The sequence below is a fragment of the Rhipicephalus sanguineus genome, chromosome 6, assembly GCF_013339695.2.
Source record: "Rhipicephalus sanguineus isolate Rsan-2018 chromosome 6, BIME_Rsan_1.4, whole genome shotgun sequence".
NCBI lineage: Eukaryota > Metazoa > Arthropoda > Arachnida > Ixodida > Ixodidae > Rhipicephalus > Rhipicephalus sanguineus.
In genome coordinates, this window is record NC_051181.1 from 116012503 (window position 1) to 116035321 (window position 22819).

At 47.4% G+C, this 22819-nt stretch overlaps 1 protein-coding gene across 1 annotated transcript in view; it reads left to right on the plus strand.

Annotated features, from left to right (window-relative positions):
• The window catches only part of LOC119396240 (uncharacterized), a 170067-nt gene that overhangs the window by 39011 nt on the left and 108237 nt on the right, over positions 1-22819 (plus strand). The gene's annotated exons all lie outside the window — the stretch shown is intronic.

Here is a 22819-nt window from a genome sequence, read left to right on the forward strand (position 1 = left end):
GTTGGCTTTGCAGAAATGACGAAGTTCCATATTTCGCTCTCACATTCCACGCAACAACCTTTTGTAGCATTGGCGTAGCCAGTAGGCTTGAACCCTGCACCGAAATTTTCCAATTTTGTCAAAGGCACGAACATACATAAAGGTTGGTGAACACCCCCCCCCCCCCCGGCCTCTTCCGCAAAATATTTCTGGCCACGCCCCTGTTTCGTAACTGTGCTCCAGCAAACGACTGATAGGGCATTCAATTAAGGAAAACGTAGCATGAAACATGATCACTGACGTCACGGCTACAGGTGGCATGCATGACAGCATGAGATCCCTTTTGTGTTAGGAGTACACGCTGGATGTCCCTGTGAGCGGTTATAAGTAAAGATCTGCGACAATGAAATATCGAAGCTTTCTGACTGTAAGCAAACAAATATTCAAAGAACTTTTGCTTAACATTTTTAAACAAGTTTTTGCCATTGGGTCGCATAGCTCATTGCCGCGGTTGCAGTGCTTGAACAGTACGCATAAAGAATATAGGAAAAAGATATTTTAAATATATAGAAGCAGTGCCAACAGCACCGACGCTAAAGCACACAGCGGAAAAGCAGCGTCAGGCTTTTGTGTATACCCGTACGGGGCGTGCATGCATCATCAAGGACGCGTCTACGCACATGTTTGAATGGGCCTTCATGTTCGGTTACTGCGAATCACGCTTTAAGCGAACATCACAAAGGACGTGCATGTATACACGGATAGACTGCACTGTGGAACAACAGGAAAGCACACTTCCTTTCTTTCGATCTTAATCTTGGAACTTCTGAGCGACCGCTTCCTTTCATCCTAGAAGAACAATGCATCTTCTTTTGCTCCTTGTGAGACGGCTACAGCTTGGCACTATCTGCTTATATATGCACCACGCGGCGTTTTCACACGTATTGTGAGCTTGTGAGTGAAGCCGAGGGCAGTACTACAGGCCTACAAGGGATGATGCCTCGGTCACGTTGCGCTGAATGAGACATGCTTTATATCCCAGTGATGGCGGACGCTCTAGATTGCTCGCGAGATTGTACACTGCTGTCGCTACAATGCGCTGCTCGGTGCAACGGTTCTAGTAAGTGCGTTTGCGTGCGCGCGCACATTTTTGCCAGGAAAAGTGGAGCGGAGGAACGACAACCCCAGCTTTGCCTTTGGGTGCAAATTCTGCGCTGTTTTTATTTATTTGTGTGATTGCTGCTGAATAGCTATTGTCCATATTACCTAGTTTACTTAACCCGTACATTTAGGGAGACATTCTAGTTAGGGGACCGTCAGCAGGCTTTCATTTTTGTCTGCAGACGAAACTCTATCTATCAGACATCCAGTTTAGTCTATGGAGCTTGAAGCGAAGTCACAGTATCGCTGGGTTGCTATAAGCGGGATATATTCCCGCAGCTGAAGGGATATGTTTAATTTGTCCTTCTCTGGTTATCCTGAAGGAAGGAACAGGAAAGAGAGAGAAAGGGAGAGAGAAAGAGGGTGAGCACACACACACGCACACGTGCGCGCACACACACACACACACACACACACACACACACACACACACACACACACACACACACACACACACACACACACACACACACACACACACACACACACTGTCACAATATCGCCACTAGTCCATCGTCGCCGGTGCAAGTCTGTTGTCTTCAAGAATTATTTATTCTCCTGTACGTTTCCATAGTTGCAGGCTACATAAAATAGTGCAATGACCGGTAATGAGACGACATGACACGGCGATGAAACATTAGCTTTGTTTTGTTCATTCGGCGCTGTATACAGCCGCAGGTGTATAAATCATCTTCGACCATAATGTCGTGACACATTGTGTCTACCCAGAAATGCCCATATCGAACATGAAACGTGCATGCGAACCCAGGCCGTGTATGAAAACGTGACCAATGCCCGCGCCGTTAGGTCCTGGATAAACACTGCAAGGATTAACATATCGGGGTCGTTGTAGTTATGTAGCCGCGAACAGCACCAATATATGGCGGTGACCATATAGCGGCCGCTTTACGGAACACCGCAGCGCGAAAACGAAAGTGCAATGCACGCTACACACAAAGGTCAACAGCGAGGACGAAAGTCACGTTTTCCCGCTTTCAAGTTGTTACTGGACCAGACTTCCCAACCCCCTCACCTCATCAGCGACTCTCAGTTTTCACCCGGCCTCCTCACAGACAAAGTCCACCACGGTTATTTGCGTCTTCGTTCCAGTTTTTAAGGACAGCAGACTTCAATGAACGGCAGCTGTTTATCTTGAATTATTGTATATTGGGCTATGCGTGATCATGTACGTTCATAAGGCGCGGCGGTGTGATCACTTGACCCGTGCTCCCTGTTTACGGTGTGTTTGTGGTGTGCGCCCACGCCAGCCTATCTATCTATCTATCTATCTATCTATCTATCTATCTATCTATCTATCTATCTATCTATCTATCTATCTATCTATCTATCTATCTATCTATCTATCTATCTATCTATCTATCTATCTATCTATCTATCTATCTATCTATCTATCTATCTATCTATCTATCTATCTATCTATCTATCTATCTATCTATCTATCTATCTATCTATCTATCTATCTATCTATCTAATCACTAGTGTCCTCACTAGCTGCGCCCTCTTCTGTGTAGTTCTCTACTCTGTTCGTATCTTTCTACCTATACCGTTACGAAGTATAGGATATAGCGAACCAAATTTATCGTTCTTGTTAACCTCTTCGATCCTTTCACACTATATCTGTCTCTATCTCGCCTTCCGTCCGGTTTTCTTGACCCCAACCATCACCTCTACCACGCGTCTCTTCTTAGATTCCCTTAACACGCTTTTTCTCAGGCCTCCGCATCGCTTATCATTCCCATTCCTGCACAGTTTCGCAGTATTCTGCCGAAGGATCGTGCAGTGGCGTACGAGAACCTGCGTACGCCTCATGACCCGATATCTGGGGTTCCCGACCGACGGGTCTCGGTCGTGCGTCTCGGTTTAACCCCGCCGGCTGACCGGGTGGACCGAGCAACGTACAGTGCGCTACCGCTCGACCGGAAGAGAAACGTTTGAAGAAGGCTAGCAGCGCTGCCCTTATGCGCAATAGCGCTTGCATGGAAGAGGCCGCCATTGCGTTGGGTCTGCGCCGACGGCCGCCGGACGCGACGTGCGCAGGCTTCCGCGCTTTTTAATCGCCGCGTTTTGTTAATGGGCCGTGGGTGGAAGCGTAGCGCACTTAAGGTCGGGTCGTCGTTCGCTCGCGTCCTTCCAACCCAGCCCGCCACCGGACGCAAGACGTCCGAGCTTACGACTGTCCCGTTCGCGAATGCTCTCCGTCGAGAGCACGGATTGTTCTTGCCGACTGACACAAGTGGAGCGCGCGTGCTTGTTTGTTTTCCTTGTTTTTATTTCCCAACGACCTCCCGCGACGCGGGTGGCTTACGGTTCTCTTTTGTTTACTTTTTACTTTCGCCTCTAACTGCGCTACGTGTCATGTTCGTTCGAGACATATCCTCCTTTCCTTCTTTCTTTCTGTCGAGAGAATGTCCGGCGAAGAGGGCACGCGGGTTGTGACTGTGCGTTTTCGTGGTCGTTTTGACTGACTGATTGACTGACTGACTCATTCATTCATTCATTCATTCATTCATTCATTCATTCATTCATTCATTCATTCATTCATTCATTCTGAAAAGGAAAGAGATTTTTCGGAAGTTGTTGTCCTGTTGTGTTTTCTAGGAAATCTTAATCAATTGAGGTAGCTTAGCCGCTAAGGCGATGCGCTACTATAAGGGCAAGGATGCGAGATCGAGTCCCAGCCACAGTGATCGCAATTCGATGGGTTTGAAATTTAAAATAACACCGGTGTTCTTAGACCTAAGTGCGAATTAAATAATTGCAGATGGTCAAAATGAATCCGAATTCACCCGTTATACGCAGTGGTTCATATTCATACATACCGAGTTTTCGCACGTGATACCCAAGAATTAACGAAAATAAAAATCCTGACTGCTAAGTTCTGGAAGATAATGTTAATAAAATAAATGAGTGCGTTAGAATGATGAAGATCTGAGACTACCTCAGTGAAGAAAAAATACGAAAGAATGAAACGATTTCAGCATTACTGTGACGTAATTGTAGCTTCAATATTGCCTTTATAGCACACATCTAACACACACACACACACACACACACACACACACACACACACACACACACACACACACACACACACACACACACACACACGCGCGCGCTATAAAAAATTAGAAAAAAGAATATATCCGTCCGTGTATCTCTTGATGGACCCTAAATACGTGCTTCCACTTTTCGGAGCGCGGAAAAAGAAAAACAACCCGTGACTACGTGCCTACCTCATTTTCTCGTTTCACTCCTTTTGCGTTCGTTTCGCTTGGTTTAAAGGGATAAACTGCTTTCTGGGTTATCTCTCGTGAAGCCTTAGAACTGAGCCATTTCCTACGACTAACGTTTCCTTAAGCACACACGCAGTTTTGTAGACTAGCACGCGCCGATACCATCTTGGCGTAGACGACCGCGCCTGCAGCCTTTTAATGGATGTCTTCCGGACGTCACCTGCGTCGGTGGCGTAACGCGTCGCTCGAATGCAGTGAAGGTTGTGCAATCGAAAAATAGTTTGATCCCTTGCGGTGCATTTCATTATTAATAATAACTGGTGTTTTACGTGCCAAAACCACTATGCGATGATGAGGGACGCCGTATAGTGGAGGGCTCCGGAAATTTCGGCCGTCTCGTTTTTTTTTTTTTTTTTAACGTGCACTGACATAGCACAGTACATGCGCTTGTAGCATTTAGCCTAATCGAAATGCGACCGTCGCTGGAGGGATCGAACCCGCGACCTTCGGGTCAGTAGCCGAGCTCCGTTAACTATACAGCGGCGGAATTCGGTGCATTTCACTGTTGCAATCTTTAGTACTCTTAGGATACGTTCGCCTTTGTATGATGGTGAGTATACTTAAGGTTACGTATTGATCTTCCATCGAAATTGAAACGTTTTCATGGGGGATTTTATTTCATTTGTTAAGCCATCAAAACTCTTGGCGCTCGTATATTGCTTTACCGCTAGAGGCTCAAGTAGATTGCGTTTAACTTGTATTGAAGTCATCCTTTATGACGCAGCGAAATACGTTCTCAGAATAGGATACGTCACTACAGCGTACCGTCCTCAGCGATTCAAACAAGAGAGCGTGTGGCTGCCGGTTCTTAGTGCATAAACGTTTTTTTTTTTTCTTTTTAAAGACGGTAGTCTTTCTCGGGGAACTTAAACGCAGAAATTTTGGTCTGTCTGTCTGTTTTCTTTAGGCAATGTCAAAGAAACGAAGCTGGGTTTGTTTGGTCACATGTAATGACGGCTACCGCACTATATGAACAACTACAATAGCGGCAGCAGCAGCATTTAAGATGAAGTTATAACACTTTCAAACCGGTAAGCTTTGGCGGCACCTAGTTGGTACGTTTTAACATATGATGAAAGCGACAGCCTTCGTGATACACAGTGATTCATTTTAACCCCAGCGATCGCGCATGCAGAGCTTACAGGTTGCGCAGGAAACGCCGGCCACCGTGCGGTCTCATTCTTGGTTTGAATCGATATATGCACTAAGCACTTAGCGGTGGTCAATTGCAGAACCCTTGCTTGGCCTTAGGCTAAATCATGTGCTCCGCAATTGCAATACTAACTTATTTTCTTACTTACTGGCCAAGATGAAGTAACTGAGGAGTCGCACGGATATAATTTTCGTCGTTGGTCGCGTCGAACCGGAATCATTCTTTCATCTCATCTAACGAATCGGTCACTGAGCACTGTCAGCTGAGCGTGCGTGGTAAACCCCTAGCTTGCGTTTCGAATGCAGCCAGCAGCGTCATAAGCTTTCGGTTTGTTAGTCAATGCTCCTTGAGAAGCACGCCGTGTAGCTTCGCGGTGGAAAATACTAAATGTCCTGCGAGCTAGCGGAATATATACACCTCGTTCTGCAAAGCCTTGGGACTGCAGCGCTGGCCGGCACTTCCGCGTCGAATGATTACGGTGCGGTGCAGCGACTGCGTGCTCGTACGCTCGATCACTTTCATTCCCATTGCATTCCGAAGCCCATTTGTACGAACGATACCGGGAATCTTGCAAATGTAATACGGGGCCGGTTATCAAGAAGAAAAATATGTCCAATGGAGACCTCAAGAGTGACCGGTCCTTCGAGAATGCGCTGGCATCTTCAGCATTCAGCAACCGCTTACTCTTTGAAAAGAAAGTGCTATTTCAATTGAGACACAGTTTACGGATGATATAAGGTATTCATGTTCCGTAGAGCACTTCGTGCGGAAGGTTCCGTTTCCAGACGTTGCAAGTTGTTTTCTTTCTCTCAAATTTTCATTTTTTTTTCTTTTTAGCTGTACGAAGCTGACAGCAAGTTTAACCAGGATTCCTATATAATTGTATCGCTAATTTCCGAGTTCTTCATTAAATGACTAATTGAATTTACGTATGGACTAATTCTTCCTTAAAGTCTGGTCGGTTAGCTCATGGGGTTAAGTCCCAAAGCGACTCACGCTATAAGAGACGCCATAGTGGATGGTTCCGGATAACTTCGACCACCTGGGGTTCTTCAACGTGCACTTAAATCGCACAGCATACGGGCGTCTTGCATTCCGGGATCGAACCCGCCTCTTTTGGGTCAGCATACTAGGTCAGCAGCCGAGCACCATAGCAACTGAGCCACTGCGGCGCGCTTGATGTTTGTGTCTCCTTAGTGAAAGAAGTTTGCATGGCGGCACACCTAGCATACTAATGCCGGGGAATGCCGTCATCAATCAAAGGTACACATAGAGAGAGAGAGAGAGATAAAAGCGAAGGAAAGGCAGGGAGGTTAACCAGGTTGTACCCGGTTTGCTATCCTACACGAACAGTATATAGCATTAGGCTTTAGGCCATTGTCTAGCAGGAAAAAAAAAAGCTACTGTATACTAAGTTTTCCTTCTTTATACTGCCTGCTTGCTTAGCAATGTTTCACAAAACTTCTGTGTGAATGTCTGTGTTTGCGCTTTAATTTTACCAAAAGTTAGCAATGTTGTTACCGTGGCAAAAGGAAGGACCATTTTGGCACCCTTTTGCTACCTTATCATGTAATAAAATGCTTGTGAATCGCTGTATTGTTTTCAACTGAAAACGTAAAGTATTTTAACTGATTAATGAATGTGCTTCATAAGTTCCACGAAACAAAAGATATGCTTTCAATTTGATAACAAAATTGCCTTCGGTAGCTTAAGGTGTGTAAGGAGAGCGCAAGAGAACGCGTGCACTAGGCGTCTCTATTAGCGGCTGATGACAGTTCGTGAATGATTCGAGTGTTCCGTAAGAGCTTCCACGGGCCACCTTTACTGGGTATACAATTGGCCCCACTCATAATATGCAAATTGTATTCACCGGAACCACCACCAGGCCTAATTATTGCGCCAGCAGCTATGTCGACGTGTCGCTGGAACACCGATATCATCTCCCCGCTCCCTTTTACCGTTCAGCGCTTCAACCTCCAACGTAGACTCGGGAATGAGATACGCTACCTTTTTATTTTTATTTTATTTTTATTTTTTGCTTTGCCCCCGTTTGACCCGTCCAGCACTGGCGCCTTATGAACTGCGCAGATGAGGTTGTTTTCTTTCAGGTGTGTTCGATCCTTCGTCGCCCTTTGCATATTTATGTATGGCTAGCTTCAAAACATTCCTGACGCGCAGGCTCCATGCTTATAGCCGCTGCCCATGCACGACATTCAAGGTCTGCGGTCATTCGCAAGGTCTAAATGGACCCGCGCGCGATGAAACGCGGCCAAATTGGGTTTCCCCGTCCATACGTATAAGCTCGGAGCATCGTTTATACGGATTTGTATGGCAGGTTATGTCGATTCGTATACGTGATTTATCGGCTAGATGTTTTTACGAAGCGTGACATACCACTGTATGTTGACGACACGCACAGGCGGAGGGTTAAGTTACTTGTGCTGGCTGCTGTAGCGCTTCCTGTGTTTAAGCGACGCCATCAAACAAACGCTGCCGACACCGCCACATTTTTTTTCACTTCCACTGGGAAACAATCAGCGGGTAATTTGGTCCGGCGCTGCCGTATAAAAGCGGAGTACGGACAATTTTTCTTCCGAGCGGCTTTCGCTTTCCTTAACACGATCCAAGGGAAACATTGCTTCTCGTTTAACAACGGTAGCTGCGGTCATATTTTGTTCAGTGTGCCAAAAGACAGTTGTCCTTGCCAGCACGCGTGTGTGCAGTATGTGGGGAGCCGCCGTGGTCATGCGGTCACACGCGGACGGTATTACGTCCAGCGCCAAGCCTTAATACTTGTAGCCTTCGGCTATAACGTGGCCATTAAGAGAACCGACGCAGGATATTGGCCATACCGGCTTCTATGGGGCTACTCGAATGACTCCAAGATCGGGTCAGATATCCGAGGCGTCTAATGGGTCTCGGAAATTAACAAGCGGCATTCTTTCGCAATGCCAATCAAGAAAGCGATAGGGCATTTAGCCGCATGTGTGCTCTATCAAACCGCGACTATGAGGTTCCAGTGGCGTCCCAGATTCTTTTATTTATTTATTTTTTCTAGACAACGTGGGATTACATGCGCGCCTGTGTCGTTTCTCCAATTATCGAGGAGCTAAAGACATACGACGCGTTCTCAGATATCGAACGTTCGAGTGTGACTCGGATGTAATTTGTTATTACGCGTCACCTGACATTCCTTTCCGCGCTATGTGCCATGGTGTTACGTTATTGCTGTATGTAATTCGATTGCGTCTGACCCCTTTTTGATGTTCCACGACCGCTGTTTGTCAAGTTTTCAAGGAGTTGTCATGGCTATTACGACTGTTCTGCAGAGAGCTGAATGAATTTGAGCACATTTTCGACTCAGTTCTGCCCATGAGGCGTGGAGACGTCTACTACAAGACATGCACGTCGTTCAGTGCACTGAAGGGAACTTCATTTCGCTTGTCTGACGTCGATAATAACGGTGTGCGGAGCAAGGTCTTGTACACTTATTATGCGCATTCTTGACAGCAGTTCTCTTTCTGAACGCAATCTTTCAGACTCCTCGCATGGAAAGTCTTCTACTAAAAAAGACCTTGAAAGCGATGCTCCGTTATTTCTGAAGACAACATGCCTATACGCGAAACTTAGCTCAGGTTGACGTAACTCACCGCTCCCGTTTTCTATTCTCGCTATCTTTTTTTTTCCTGCTGGCGTACGTGCTTATCGTCCTAATCAAGTCCCATATTTTTCTTTTGCTCTCTCTCTCTCTCTCAACCACTCTCAATCTCTTCTTCAGTGAGCTGTTTCACGCATAAAATATTACGAAAAATAAAGGATAAGAGCGTCCCCAAGCGTACTGCTTGTTGGTCGGCCATGTAGTCTACGTGACGTCAGTTTACAAAACGCTAGTCGTGCGTTGGCTTAACAGCATATGTAGACCGACGATGTGACAACCATGATGACTTAACTGCATGTAGACCATAGCGATGCGGCAACCTTTCCTGTCATTCCAGCGCTGCGTCAGTGCGCACTTACAACAATTCCTGATTTTTTTTTTGTCTTGAGTGCGCTGCCACGTGTATTCCTTTACGTGTGGCATGTGTGTTTATATTCTGTGTGGATCACTAATCTTATTTCTTTTCTGTGAAAGCTGCTTTAAAATTGCTCCTATTCCCCGCATTTCTTAGTACACGCGGAGCTAAGTTCGACTTCTGTGGAATAACCGGCTCGTTTTCTCCAGGTTTTGCATCGTTTATTCATTATCGCCAACAACAAAACACCAAGTGACATATCTATTGCCGTAAAAATTTGTATGCATCGTGCGCGGTGTTCATGACATAATTACAATAATGATAGGATACCTTCGTTAGGGAGGTCTCAGCCGTGCACGTTCCGCAGTTGGAGATCCGAGACAACCCAATGTTGTTGTCTTGTTTTTCTTTTTCAAATTACGTGGACTATCAAGGCTATCCAAGACGCTACACGCGCGCTATATTGGGCACAAAAAGGAACACAATCTCTTGATTCCCTTTTATATGTACATTGGTGAACATTATCAACTATGCGATCTCGGCATTACATGGACTGTAACTTAGAAGTGGCTCATCGAATATAGGCCACTCACACGATCTCATTTCAATTCTTACGGACTTCATGTATGTATGCTTATGCCTATATTTATTCCTTTACCTATTCCTATACCCATTCCTACACCCTTTCCTATAGGTATGTTTATACCTATACCTATGTCCATACGGCGCTTCTCCGTGATCTATACTTACACATTTCACCTATACCTAGACGCACGTGCTTTGAAAGTATGTGCATGTCATGCTGCCTATTCTCATACATGCGGAACTGAGCGAACACGAAGCTTCATCGACAGGAAAGAAACATGACAGCTTCCCTCACCTTGAAGCGATCATCAAAGCCTGAGGGCGGGCGCTTTTTTTTTATTGCCTTTTTTTTTTTCGCGAACGTTCAGCAACCTATGGATGGATGCTCAGTTGCTTCTCGAAGGTTGCATTGTTCAATCGCATCAACTGGGTAGCTCTGCCTGACCATTCAACCTCGCTTTGTGTGTGTAGTATACGTGTGTGTGTATGTACTGTACAAGCGAAGAAAGGGGCGGGCGAGTTGAGGCGTGATGACGACAGCACAATGGCTGTATAGGAAGAGGTCTCCACCGCATCACCGTCCGTCGAGGTTATCTTTGGAGTACGCACGCGTCGTCTTCCCGGCGGTATATGTCCGCACACGCTTGTCTCCGGGGAAAGCCGCAATTAGATCCCTAATGACGACTGTAATGACCATGGCGGCGCGTACGCGACGACGTGTCCTCGAACGCGCCGCGGCATTGTCTCGAACCTGAGTCACGCCTGCGAAAGGTGTGTCGTTGATTTGCAGCTTTACTTTAATTGGTGTGGTTGCAGTTTGAGGAATGGTGTTAGCGTTAAACGTGAATAAATGGGGCAGGGACAGTGGCAGAGAAGGATGGAGGTAGGGGGGGGGGGTGTATGAAACCAGACTTATAGCGCGTATATGAAGGTTGCGCGTCTAGTCAACGCCGTGAACAATCCTTCCGCGCCACTTTTAGTACACCAAATTGTAGACAACGCCCTTTTCCGGCAACGCTGACAGAGTTCCTTAATATGTAGTTCCTGTTGTGTATAACCACCTGGTTACACTATCTGGCCTTCAGCGTCTTTTTTTTTTAATTTAAATGTTCTCTCCCACTCTTCGTAGGGTTTTCTATGCTCCAGCGATGTGCACGCTACTACTTCGTGCTTTAACCGTGACGTATGCAGCAGGTAGGCAAGTTTTAATGGAGCGTTGAATTATGACGATGAACGCAACAGGCTTCTAAGCACTTCATTTCACACTTTGGGATAAAAAAGAAGTACACATTCTGGCTCTAACAGAGTAAAAAGCTAATAATACAGATCTCTGCTTACGCGCCACCTTTTGTGTTATTGCATTATTAAGAGTAAAACAGCATTAAAACGGGACTTGAGCGAGGTAGGCTTTCTTCTCTTTGATTTAAAGCGAAGTGTGGGAAAGCATGCTTTTTCAATATATAGGTTTGGTTTTCGTAAGTACATATAAAAAGTACACATATATATATATTTCAATCTATGTCGTCATATTTGCCGCTTTTATTGTAACCGTACTTAGGAGAAAAAGAAGCGTCAACGTTTGGAATATGTGAACACCGGTGATGTGAAGGCGATCCTTATTATCTTCGCGAAACGCCACTTATTTTTTTACAGTGTTTAGTGAAGGGCCAAACTCGAAGAAACAGCTACCCACAAAAACGAAGGTGACACCAATAACACGAGGGGTTATTAAAGTTTTTGCACGTCTAGACAGCTTGCGCCAAACAAAAAAAAAAACATTGGCGCATTTTGCACTAGTGGTGCAAGGCAGCGGAACAGGGCGGCCTTCCTTGTTTCTCCTTATTTTTCGTTTTATTTCTTCCACTATTTCTTTCTCTTTCTCTCTTTCTGTCTGTTTCTTCTCTCTCTCTTGTTTTGTTTCTGTTTCTTTCTATTTTTCTCTCTATCTATTTCTTTCTCGCTCTTTCTATCTTTTTTCCTGTTCTTCCCTTTCCTTATCTCTCTCTCTCTCTCTATTTCTCGCTTCCTCTTTCTATCTATTTCTTTCTCTCTCTCTCTCTGTACTCATTCTCTCGTCCATCCTAGTTATTGCAACCCACGCCGGACTAATTGGCGCAGCGGGAGAGCGCCCGCCGGGCGCATGTGTTCGGGGAGCGAAGCAAAAGAGGAGGAAGAGAACGCGTGCCAGCATGATGATGATAGTTTTCGCGAAGGCGAATTGGAGGTTTGCGCCGTTGTTAAAATACGTCGTGCCAACTAAACGCCGGTACCCTATGCCCATTAACAATTTATATATACTCGAACGCGGAGATTCCATTGTTCGCTTTGGTCAAGAAGCACCAGAGAACCGCCTTATCGACACGTTGGCGTTAACCCAAAGCACGCGAGCTTCGACACCGTTATTGCCAAACAATGAGGAACTCGGAGGACGCGCACGTGATGCGCATTACCGAATTTGCTGATTGATGCACGCAGGCGCGCATAACCGCCGGGAATAACGAACACATCTCGGCGAGCAAGCCCTGATCACTGCCACACGTCAAAGCAAGATAGCAAGAGCCCCCTTTTGTTTGCACCCGAGACCCGCTGTCTTCGCACACAAAAGGGCGTGAAAGCGCCTACCGTGTTTGTTTCTCGATGCGTGAACGTCTTTCTTTACCTTCGAGCGAGGCGTGTCTCGAATGCCAGATAGTGTCCGACGACGATCATGGCGCTTGTCACGTAAAGTGGTGCCCTGTCGGAAGTCCGTGCCATTCAAGGTTTTGTGTGGCCCGGAGGATCCGCGGCTCGTCACGCCCCTCAGTAAACATCTCACTTCATGAAGACGTCACGTCTCGGGCCTTCGGCCATGGGCCAAAATGCGCGTCCTTGATTAAAAGGGCTTCGCAGAGGTGCTTCTTCCTGTATAAGCGCTTCCCTTTGTTTCGGGAAGCATATTGTATGCTCGAGGGATTGGCTCGTGGTGCTTCGATCACAATAGACCTACAGCTGACGAGAACGCCCTCTTCCTACTCGAAAAAGCGACTGAAGCGCTCGATGAACAGTCGCCATGTTTGGTCAACGACTTTTCTGTTTCCACTCGGATCTTAAAGCTCTGTGTATGTATAAAGTTGACCAACTTTATAAAGTTGGTCAACTTCTCACGTTAAGGAGTTACGAGGCAAACCCATGTGTGAATCCAAGCACATGATAGAAGTTTAATGGAAGATGGGGGCTTGAATTGAGGAGAAATCCTTGAACGGGGAATGTCGCTGGAGCCAAGGACTGAACAAAAGGCTTTCTTCAGGGAAACCGTGACAAAGGCAGGTACTCTTGTAGGAACGTTGGCTTCAAAAGCATTCCCTGTGCAACGATTTTCCACCACCCATGTGGGAGCAACTCATGACCGAGCCAGGACCGGTGAGTATATGACATGCCTCAATTATATGTAGCTAAGGGCACGAACTGTAAGCCTCGATATGGTGCAATTTATTGTTGCATGACCTCCAAGGTCTGATGGTGGCAGACTTTGGAGTTATTGAGGCAAAACTGCTAAATGCGTCTACAGTTCTACGCTGTTCCCAGAAATTCACAAGGTCAACCATCGGACGAGTAAAGCACGTGTTTTCTTTCGTATAGTGACGCAAACGCAAATCGGAGATTGCGTGTAAGTTTAAAGGTCCCTGAGTGCATACTGTCCGGCATATTGTCCGTGCAAACTCATCAACCTTCAAGTTCAAGTCCTTTGAAGCTGAAAGTCGCCTGTAAAGAAGCACACCTTTCTACATCCTAACCATCCAGCCGATACGTTTCGCAGGCGGGAAGGACCCTAGACAGAAACGAACAGGATTTCATCGATTCGCATATGGCGATATGGAGAGGAGAAGAAAAGACACTATTTCGCACTGTTTCTATGTCACATCTCCACGGTGGTCTCAACGTGTCACTATTAGAGGAGTACTGACATGAATTTTAAAATTTTTCGGGTTGTTGCTCTAAATGAAAGCACGGGTGTCGAGAACCCTAAAAAGAGTGTCGTGGTGCCTGGGGATGCATCGCATATATTTTTAATACCGCTTCTTTCAACCAGCAGTTTCGGTTTCGGTTTCGAGAGGGCGGCTTCATAGTGACGTGTCAAGTCTGTCCGTGACCTCACGGGCAGACTGCAACCCACGAAATATGCACCTGCTGTCCTTTGCTGTCAGTCGAACGTGGTTCATGATGAGTGAACTGTCGTCCAGTGCCTCCGACAGCGATTTCTGTGATTTAGGCTGCATGCAGAACCCAGATTTCGCGAACCAAGTGAGCTGACTTGAAACGTCATAGGGCTCTCCATGCGGTGAAGCTGCCTTGCAGATGCTGGGAGATGAAAACTTCAAAATCAAACTTAAATATTTATACCTGTTTCCCGGATGCGGTGTGGGGAGAGCGTTAACACTACATGCCAAGGAAACCAAAAACGTCCGTTTTGCTGCACTTCAAAATCGTGTCAGTACTCCTTTAGTGCCGAGGCTTCAAACCAGCGCGCTTCTTGGCAATAGCAGTGAGCTTCGAGGCAGCGAGGTGGGTACCACCTCACCGCCAAAGCCTTGTTCGGGCGTTCCGCTTGACCGAGCGTGGCAAGTTCGGGCGACCCCTCGGCCGCCCTTGCAGGCAGGACTCAGCTAACCTCTTTCTTTTTCCGTCACTCTGTGGCCTCCACGTCCTTTACTGCGAGACCTTTCTTCGCGTTGAGGTGGCAAAGATGGGAAGGCTTCTTTACAGTACTCTCTAAAAAAAAGAGTATGTGTTACTCCCTTTGGTTAGTCCAGATTCGCCACGTGTCCTGACTCTCCACGTAATCCTGACTCGCCACTCTCTTGAAAGAGCTAGGTTAACTCTCTTTCGGGTCCCACGACTCTCTTACGAGAGTGTAATGATATCCAAAGAGAGTTCACGTCACTCTTTAAAGAGAGTCATATACGTGGCAAGTCAGAACCAACAAAGAGAGTCAAAGGTCTCCTTTCTTAGCGTGTCGGTTCCAGAAGGGCCCGCCTTGAGCGTGCGCCTGTAAGCCATGAACCAATGTTTTCGGATAACTTCCAAATGTACCTATTAGAAGCAAAATTTTGCAGGAAGAACAAATCGTTGCACTTTAGTCTGCGGCGGTAAAAATAATACTTACCCACCCGCCCGCGTAACACACACTACGTCGTTCCGCGCGCCTCTTGACAGGAATCATTTGGCCAGGTCTTATGGAGAAGCAGAACGTGTACTGCAGAAGCGAAACAAAAAATCTTTTATATTTACAGATATGCAGGAAAGACACATCTCCGTTGCTGGGCGACACCTGGCGAAACGGAAAAGAAAAGCATACGCTAATGGGCCATTATAGAAGGTGCCGTAAGGAACATTTCCCAACTGTCACGCTAGTCCGTCGTCTTAGTCTGTCGCTTTACACGGGTTAAAGTATGTAAACCACCTTGCGTTCTCTATACGCAAGGTGGGTGCGTTCCCTAGCGCAACATGACGATATAGTAGGACTGTGAGCGGAAAACAGCAGTTGAGGAGAGGAAATGGCAGTGCAGATGCTGAACTTACAACTGACGTTTGTTGTTGTTGTTGAGTCAACTTTATTCTGGTCCAGAGAACACGCATGGAAGACCGGAACTTTTTCACAAGAGCACGGCATCGCGCACGTGCAGCCAAACCTATCTCAATGTGTTACCACGCCGAACCAACATAGCTAACAATAAAACTTTTCTTGTCAGAACTGATTAATGACAGGCACCTGAACTATCGAGAAAGCCCATTTCTTTATCTGTCAGATCTACCTGACGAGAAAAGTTTTATTGTTAGCTACGTTGGTCCGGTATGGTAACACCTTGCAATGAGTTTGGCTGCACATGGGTGATTACGGACTCTTCCGAAATATTTCCAATAAACATCGGTTGTAAGTCAAGAGTCTGTCCTGTAATTTCTCTTCCTTATTAAAGTGAGGTATTGGGCTAGTTGGTTTTGCATGATTAAAATACTGCGCTACAGTTACTGGGACAAAAGAAGGATTAAACGAACACAAGCGCAATTGCACTTGATTCCTTAATTGCGTAATTTGTTACGCGTGTCCTCCCTAACTCCTTTTGCCCCAGTAACTCTAGCGCAGTATTTGAATCATTTACTTTTCCCTTCCTGTTATTTTCCGCTCATACCTTTACAATATGTTTCACCAACCGGCCCAGCACATCACCATCTTGAAGGTCAAGAGTTTTGGTACGCAAAGGTACATTTGGGCCCCGAAAGTTGTTTGGTTATACGCTAGATCTAAAACCTTTCGACGCCAGGTGCTTCACCTCCGGCGTTCTCGAAACGACGCACGCATCAACGGGCTGCGTCGGCATTGGCACGACGTCATTTGCATGTAGCGATACGCGCGCAGGCAAGATAGCAAGACGCGCACACACGTACACAGGCGCAAGACACTACAGCGCGGCATACATGTGGCTGTTGACGTTCGACGGTGAGCGAGCCGTGAGTTCCTCGCTTGGCGCGAAGTCATAATTGCATGCTCATTGTGGACGCGTCGCTTAGCGGCACGGTGCCGTGTACGGTATTTAGTGGCGGGCGATGGCCGAGCGGCGTCCGATGGAAGGCCCGCCTCGACTGGCTTCGCTGCCTTAATCATCCGTCGCATATTCAAAAGCTTTCGCCCCCGCAAAGCCCTTTTCCTCGCACACGCGTGGCCTTTCGTGATTTCGGAGACGGATGTCTCTATTGCGGTCGAAGCGGCGGAGTTGCGGCAACGAAGTTTTTTCTTTCGCCTCGCGTTGCAAGCTTTCTGCACTCTTGCTCAAACGAAGCGCGTATACCCGAGTAATGGAGATGTTTTTGGAGGACACCGCTTTCAAACGAACCACCTGCAGCTTGAGGCCCGTAAGCCCGATCGTCGTTCGTGATGTCAGTGTCGGTGAGTGGTGAATTTCTCGCGTGCCGTGCAACGTGCCGACACATTGAGAATGGTTTTGGGTGACCTGCGGTCACTCAAAAACGATCAGTTCGTTCAAAGTCGGTCACTGAAGAGCGGAAGTATAAGATTTGATTGCACTGTATTCTCTTTCTTCCGATCGAGTGCCGCTCGCTTTCGCTTCCGGGTGTAGTTATCCGGTTGGCGCAATCAGCGTTTCAACGTCTTGTGTAAAACAAATAACGGTGCTCTCCATGGTTGGTAAATCGGCAAAGGAAAACTGAGATGACAAAACGACTGATGTTAGGATTTGGGCCTACTTCGAAGCGTGCACGGAGAGCAGGAGGAGGCATTGTCTGTCAACCCAGTTTTGATATGGCTGTTCATCGCCTAATGACGTTTTCGGAAAACTTGGGAAAAAACGAAGGAACAATGTCCTTCCTGATCTAGTTGTCTAGATACGCAACGTCTAGGATGATTGGTACACAATTTGTTAGGGAGTGCTCTTAATAACTTTTCGGTCAGAGGGCCCGGGTCGTCGCCGAGGGTCACCGCCTTCCGCTTCCGTCCTGGGTGGAGCCACCGACTTTATGGGGAACCCTAGGCCTCCCCCGATCATTTTCTTCAAGACTATTCAATAAGGTTATTCTTATTGTCACCACACAATCATTACCGATCACAGTGTCTTACGTCAACCCTGTCAGTTGCTTTGCTAATGGTACGATAGGTTTCTTTCTCTCGTATCTCCTTTACAAACACGCGGGTTCGAATACAGCGTCAGGAAGCTACCTTAACTAACTTTGTTTCTAAAGCGCAAGAACATCACGCGTAGCTATCGAAAGAAAAGAAAGAGAATATACGGGATACGTAGGGCAGAATGGTTGCTCGCAGGGCTAGTTGGTTCCTGGCAATTCGTGTAACAGCGCGAAAATATAAAGGAAGGGACGACGATTGAGACAGAGTGAGAAGATCGCTGCGGGAATACGGGGATATTTCTTCGTACAGTTCGAGTCATTGACCATATAGAAAAATATCACGCATAATGCGCGTGATGTGCGGTGCTCATAGTGATGTTTGCACAAATATTTCAGTAGGAGGAGGAAGTTAAGTATCGTGTGTATTCTGGTGTCGTCCCAATCCATGACACGTGGTGTTGGTATATATAGTGCGCGATCGCTCGGACCTGCTGAGCTTCAGCTTTCAGTCGGTTGATCGAGAGCGCACGCGCGCTAACTGCGATCACACGCAAGGGCCATCGCCTCGTCTGACCGCAATATCGACAGATTGGCATATTTGCACATCAACGGGAGTGACCCGGGGTCAACAGCTCGACGGGACGGTCTCGCGCGCTCGGCGGGTCAAACATGCCAGAGCGAAGAGTTGCGCCATGAAGCGCTTAGGGGCGAGCTTTTCATTTTAAGAGGACGCGCACTGTCCAAACCACGGGCGTCAAGACTGCACTTACATACTCACGCCAAGGAATCTGGGTGCCACCAGTCACGTGACCGTCGTGTTGACGAGTGGCAGAGGGGTCTCTCGCTTTTGGACCGATACGCTGTCCGGTCCTTTAGCGGATCTCGGTTGCTCAAGCTGCGTCGTGCGGCTTTCAGTTACGGTCTGCAGTTTATTTTAACTCTCCGTGTATTCATATTGAATTGCGAAGTTTACGAACCATTGACCGCAGTCATGGAACTACACATCAAGCCGTATGAGACCGGCTTGAGCACAGTGGACGCTGGAACACACTGTCACGTTCGCAAGTTCTGTACACATCGCGAACGAATCATCTCAGAGGTCGAGCTGGCCCATCCTGATTCGTTAGATCTTATAAACAAGGTCATTGGCCGATTCAACGCACTCCTCGCAGGTGAACACTCACAGTTCGTCATCGACACTCGCTTGAGTCATCCCACTAGCGCTTACATCAGCACGTCGACCTGTTATTGTCCGACCGTCCTGTCCTACCCAAGTAGGTAGAAAGGATGGAAATAATTGGATTCGTATGAACGTATCTTGTGCAATTGTCGCGTTCTTCGCCTGTCACTTGATAACAGTCACATCGCACGGAGCAAACTTTGAGGCTCGCTTGCAGGCACGAACTATACCGTAGGTTTGCAGTATATAGTCGCTACTCGTTCTGAAGGCTCGTGGTATACTCTCTCGACTCCCTGCAGCCAGGGACAGAGAGAGAGACACACACACACACACACACACACACACACACACACACACACACACACACACACACACACACACACACACACACACACACACACACACGCACACGCGCACGCGCACACACACACACACACACACACACACACACACACACACACACACACACACACACACACACACACACACACACACACACACACACACAGCCACTCCGGCGAGACGTGTTCTTCAGTGAGCTGACAAACTAGCATGCAGCCTCTTCTAAACGCCGACGGCGCTGTCGTGACCTCAGTTGACGCTCACTTCTCACGCCGCTCCTTTCTGGGGTCATGAACCGGTTCAAGAAGCGGCGGCACTTCCACTTTCGCTGCGCGTCGCTTCTGGCGCGCGCTTTTTTAGCCTCTTGCGTATGCAAGGGCTCCATTCGTCGAAACGTCACGTCAACCGCGGCCAACGAGCTCGGTGCCGCCGAAGGCGGCTCCGAACCATAAAGGAAGCGAAGCGTGCGGTGTACTTCAAGAACGGAGGACCAGGACTCAGTACAACTGTCAGTCGTCGGCGTTGCCGGAGGCGATATGTGCGTCCACTTGCTTCCTTTTCCTGCATACGTATAGCTCGTGCGCATGCGCGAAGGGGGCTTGGCCGCGGGCGAGCGACTCTCGACAATCGTTTGTCCCGACTGTGAATGCTGTCTCTCGGCTAAAAATGGATCCCTCGGACGTTATGGCTCGAAGGGCGCGTGTGTACAGACCTTTCGCCCCGTGTGGGTGGGCTCAGCCGTTTGGGGATGTCGTTATTTATTTATTTTTTTCACTCCTTGAACTGGTCGGAGTGCCAGAACGAACAATATATCCAGCGCGCTGTTCTCGCCTGCGGGAATAAATGAAACTTTCCTCCCCGTTGTGACGTTCATTGCATCTGCAGCGAATCGGGCGCCGAAGTCAACTACTGCTTTCGAGGTTGCGTGAAAGGAAGTGCGAGAGTTTGAGAAAAAAAGAAGTTGAATATTATCGAGGCACCTGTTGTCCCCGAAACTTTCACTCCGGTGATAGCATCTGGCACCGTTTCCGCTATTGCGCAGGCATATTTCCTTCCTCATTCAGGCTTTGTGGAGATAATGCCCTTATAATAGACAGCGAGGGAGCACTGCAGTGCAATGGTCGTTCAGCTCGAAAATACGAACGTGAGACACCGAATTTCAATAAAATCTCGTCTCATTGTAGAGATCGCTCGCATGCGTGCTTTCGCGGTTGCGTTTTGTGTGTGTGTGTGTGTGTGTGTGTGTGTGTGTGTGTGTGTGTGTGTGTGTGTGTGTGTGTGTGTGTGTGTGTGTGTGTGTGTGTGTGTGTGTGTGTGTGTGTGTGTGTGTGTGTGTGTGTGTGTGTGTGTGTGTGTGTGTGTGAGAGAGAGAGAGAGATACAGAGTGAGTGAGTGAGTGAGTGAGTGAGTGAGTGAGTGAGTGAGTGAGTGAGTGAGTGAGTGAGTGAGTGAGTGAGTGAGTGAGTGAGTGAGTGAGTGAGTGAGTGAGTGAGTGAGTGAGTGAGTGAGTGAGTGAGTGAGTGAGTGAGTGAGTGAGTGAGTGAGTGAGTGAGTGAGTGGAGTTTCCCATTCGCCTACAGCCACAGTCATCATGAGCGCCACGATTGTCAGCCTACCCTATGTCCCACTCTCCTATATGAGCGCCACAAATTATCAGCCTACCCTATGTCCCACTCCTGGACGAAGGCCTCTCCCAGTAGTCTCCAATTCGGGCTGTCTTGTGCGAGCTGGTTCCATTTTATCCTTGCGAACGTCTGTATTCGATGTGAAATCCGCATCTCTTCAGTTGTGTTGTATAAAGAATGTTTAGAACGCATGAAAAACATTTCCATGAAAGCATATACAACCCAGAGACGTTTCCCTTTTCATTGTTCTACAAATCAGCGAAGGTGCACGCGCCTTCACAACAATCGCGCGAGCACTTAATTTGACAAATTTTCTTTCAACTCGCCATGTCGTTGCGTAAAGTTTGGACAGGCAGCAACCCCGTCGCTCTTTCACAATAGACAGCGAGTTCGTATAATGCGCGTTCGAACACAAAAAGTGTAATTTGGCTTCGACACTTCGCTGCATAACAGCAATTGCGTGGCAGCGCTGGTAATTCAGTAAGCGTGAGCAATCCCCCCTACCCCCCTTTTCTGCCAGTGTTTCACAAAACACACTCAGGAAAATACAGAGAGGAACAAAAAGAAGCCTTCCGAAAGCACACTGGCCCTGCACGAAAGGGCGTTCGACCTCGCTATGCGGCACGCGCGCTTCGCACAAAAGTAACCCACGAACGATTGGGTTCTCTTCAAAGGAGAAACTGACGTCATTGCAGTTTTGTTATCGCGCTGCCTTTACACTTCTCATTTGCATCTTTCTTTCTTTCTTTCTTTCTTTCTTTCTTTCTTTCTTTCTTTCTTTCTTTCTTTCTTTCTTTCTTTCTTTCTTTCTTCTTTCTTCTTTCTTTCTTTCTTTCTTTCTTTCTTCCAAGGCAGGTACCCATGCACCTGTACGTTAGCTGCCTTTCTGCGCAAGAAAGAGGCCCACCGTCTCTTTGCGCTTAGCCCAATGGACTCATCACCTTCAAAGGCTCTGACTGACAGGGCGCTCTTCGTTGACGCGTTGTACGCACCGCCGCGCGAGTGTGTTCCGCACCGCCTTTCATTATAGCCGCTGTCCACAGTGCTTTTTTGCATCTGTCCGCGCGAACGGGTAGGTTTGTTTGCGTCACGTGGGACGGGAACGTAAGGAAGCGGAGCGCGCGAACCACCGCCGTGTGTTGTAACGCTCCGCGCGGCGGAAACAGAGAGGTCAGGTATGACGTGTTGCGAGAATCCGTGAAAAGGGACGAAGACAAGAAGGTTGGCGCATTTCCGCTTCGCACTGTCGTTGTTGTAATAGTTGTTGTTGTTACTGTTGTTGTTCTTGCCGTTGTTGCCGTACCTATAGGCTGTTAAGGCTCGACACGGAAAAAAGGGGGCCCACGCAAGTTACGTATGTGCCGTTCTTAATTGAGCGTAGACAAGTGTGGCGTCCTGTCGTCATTCACCGTTCTTTTTTTCGGGCTGTGATTCATATGTTTGCTGTCGCAACCGTCGAGGTGTGTATACTATCTAAACCTGCTTCACAGAGTGAAAATTTGAGGTCATGTTATACGTCACGTTATCTAAACAGCTAACGGAATTCATACGCAATCCTTCTCTACGATCATTTGGTGACAAGGTTTGTGTTGCCATTTTTTTTTGCTACTACGTAAAAAGCTTTCGCACAATATAACGAAGCCTGTGTCACGTGGGTGCACCACACACACACACAGAGAGAGAGAGAGAGAGAGAGAGAGAGGTGAAGAGCAGGAGAGGAAGGAAAGGCCGAGAGGTCAACTGGATACGGGTGTGGTTTTCTACCCTACTTTTGAGGAAAGTGATTAAAAGATGAAAAGAAAGAAAGCAGAGGAAATGATGAACAGGTTATCAGTGTGGGACGTGCACAGCTG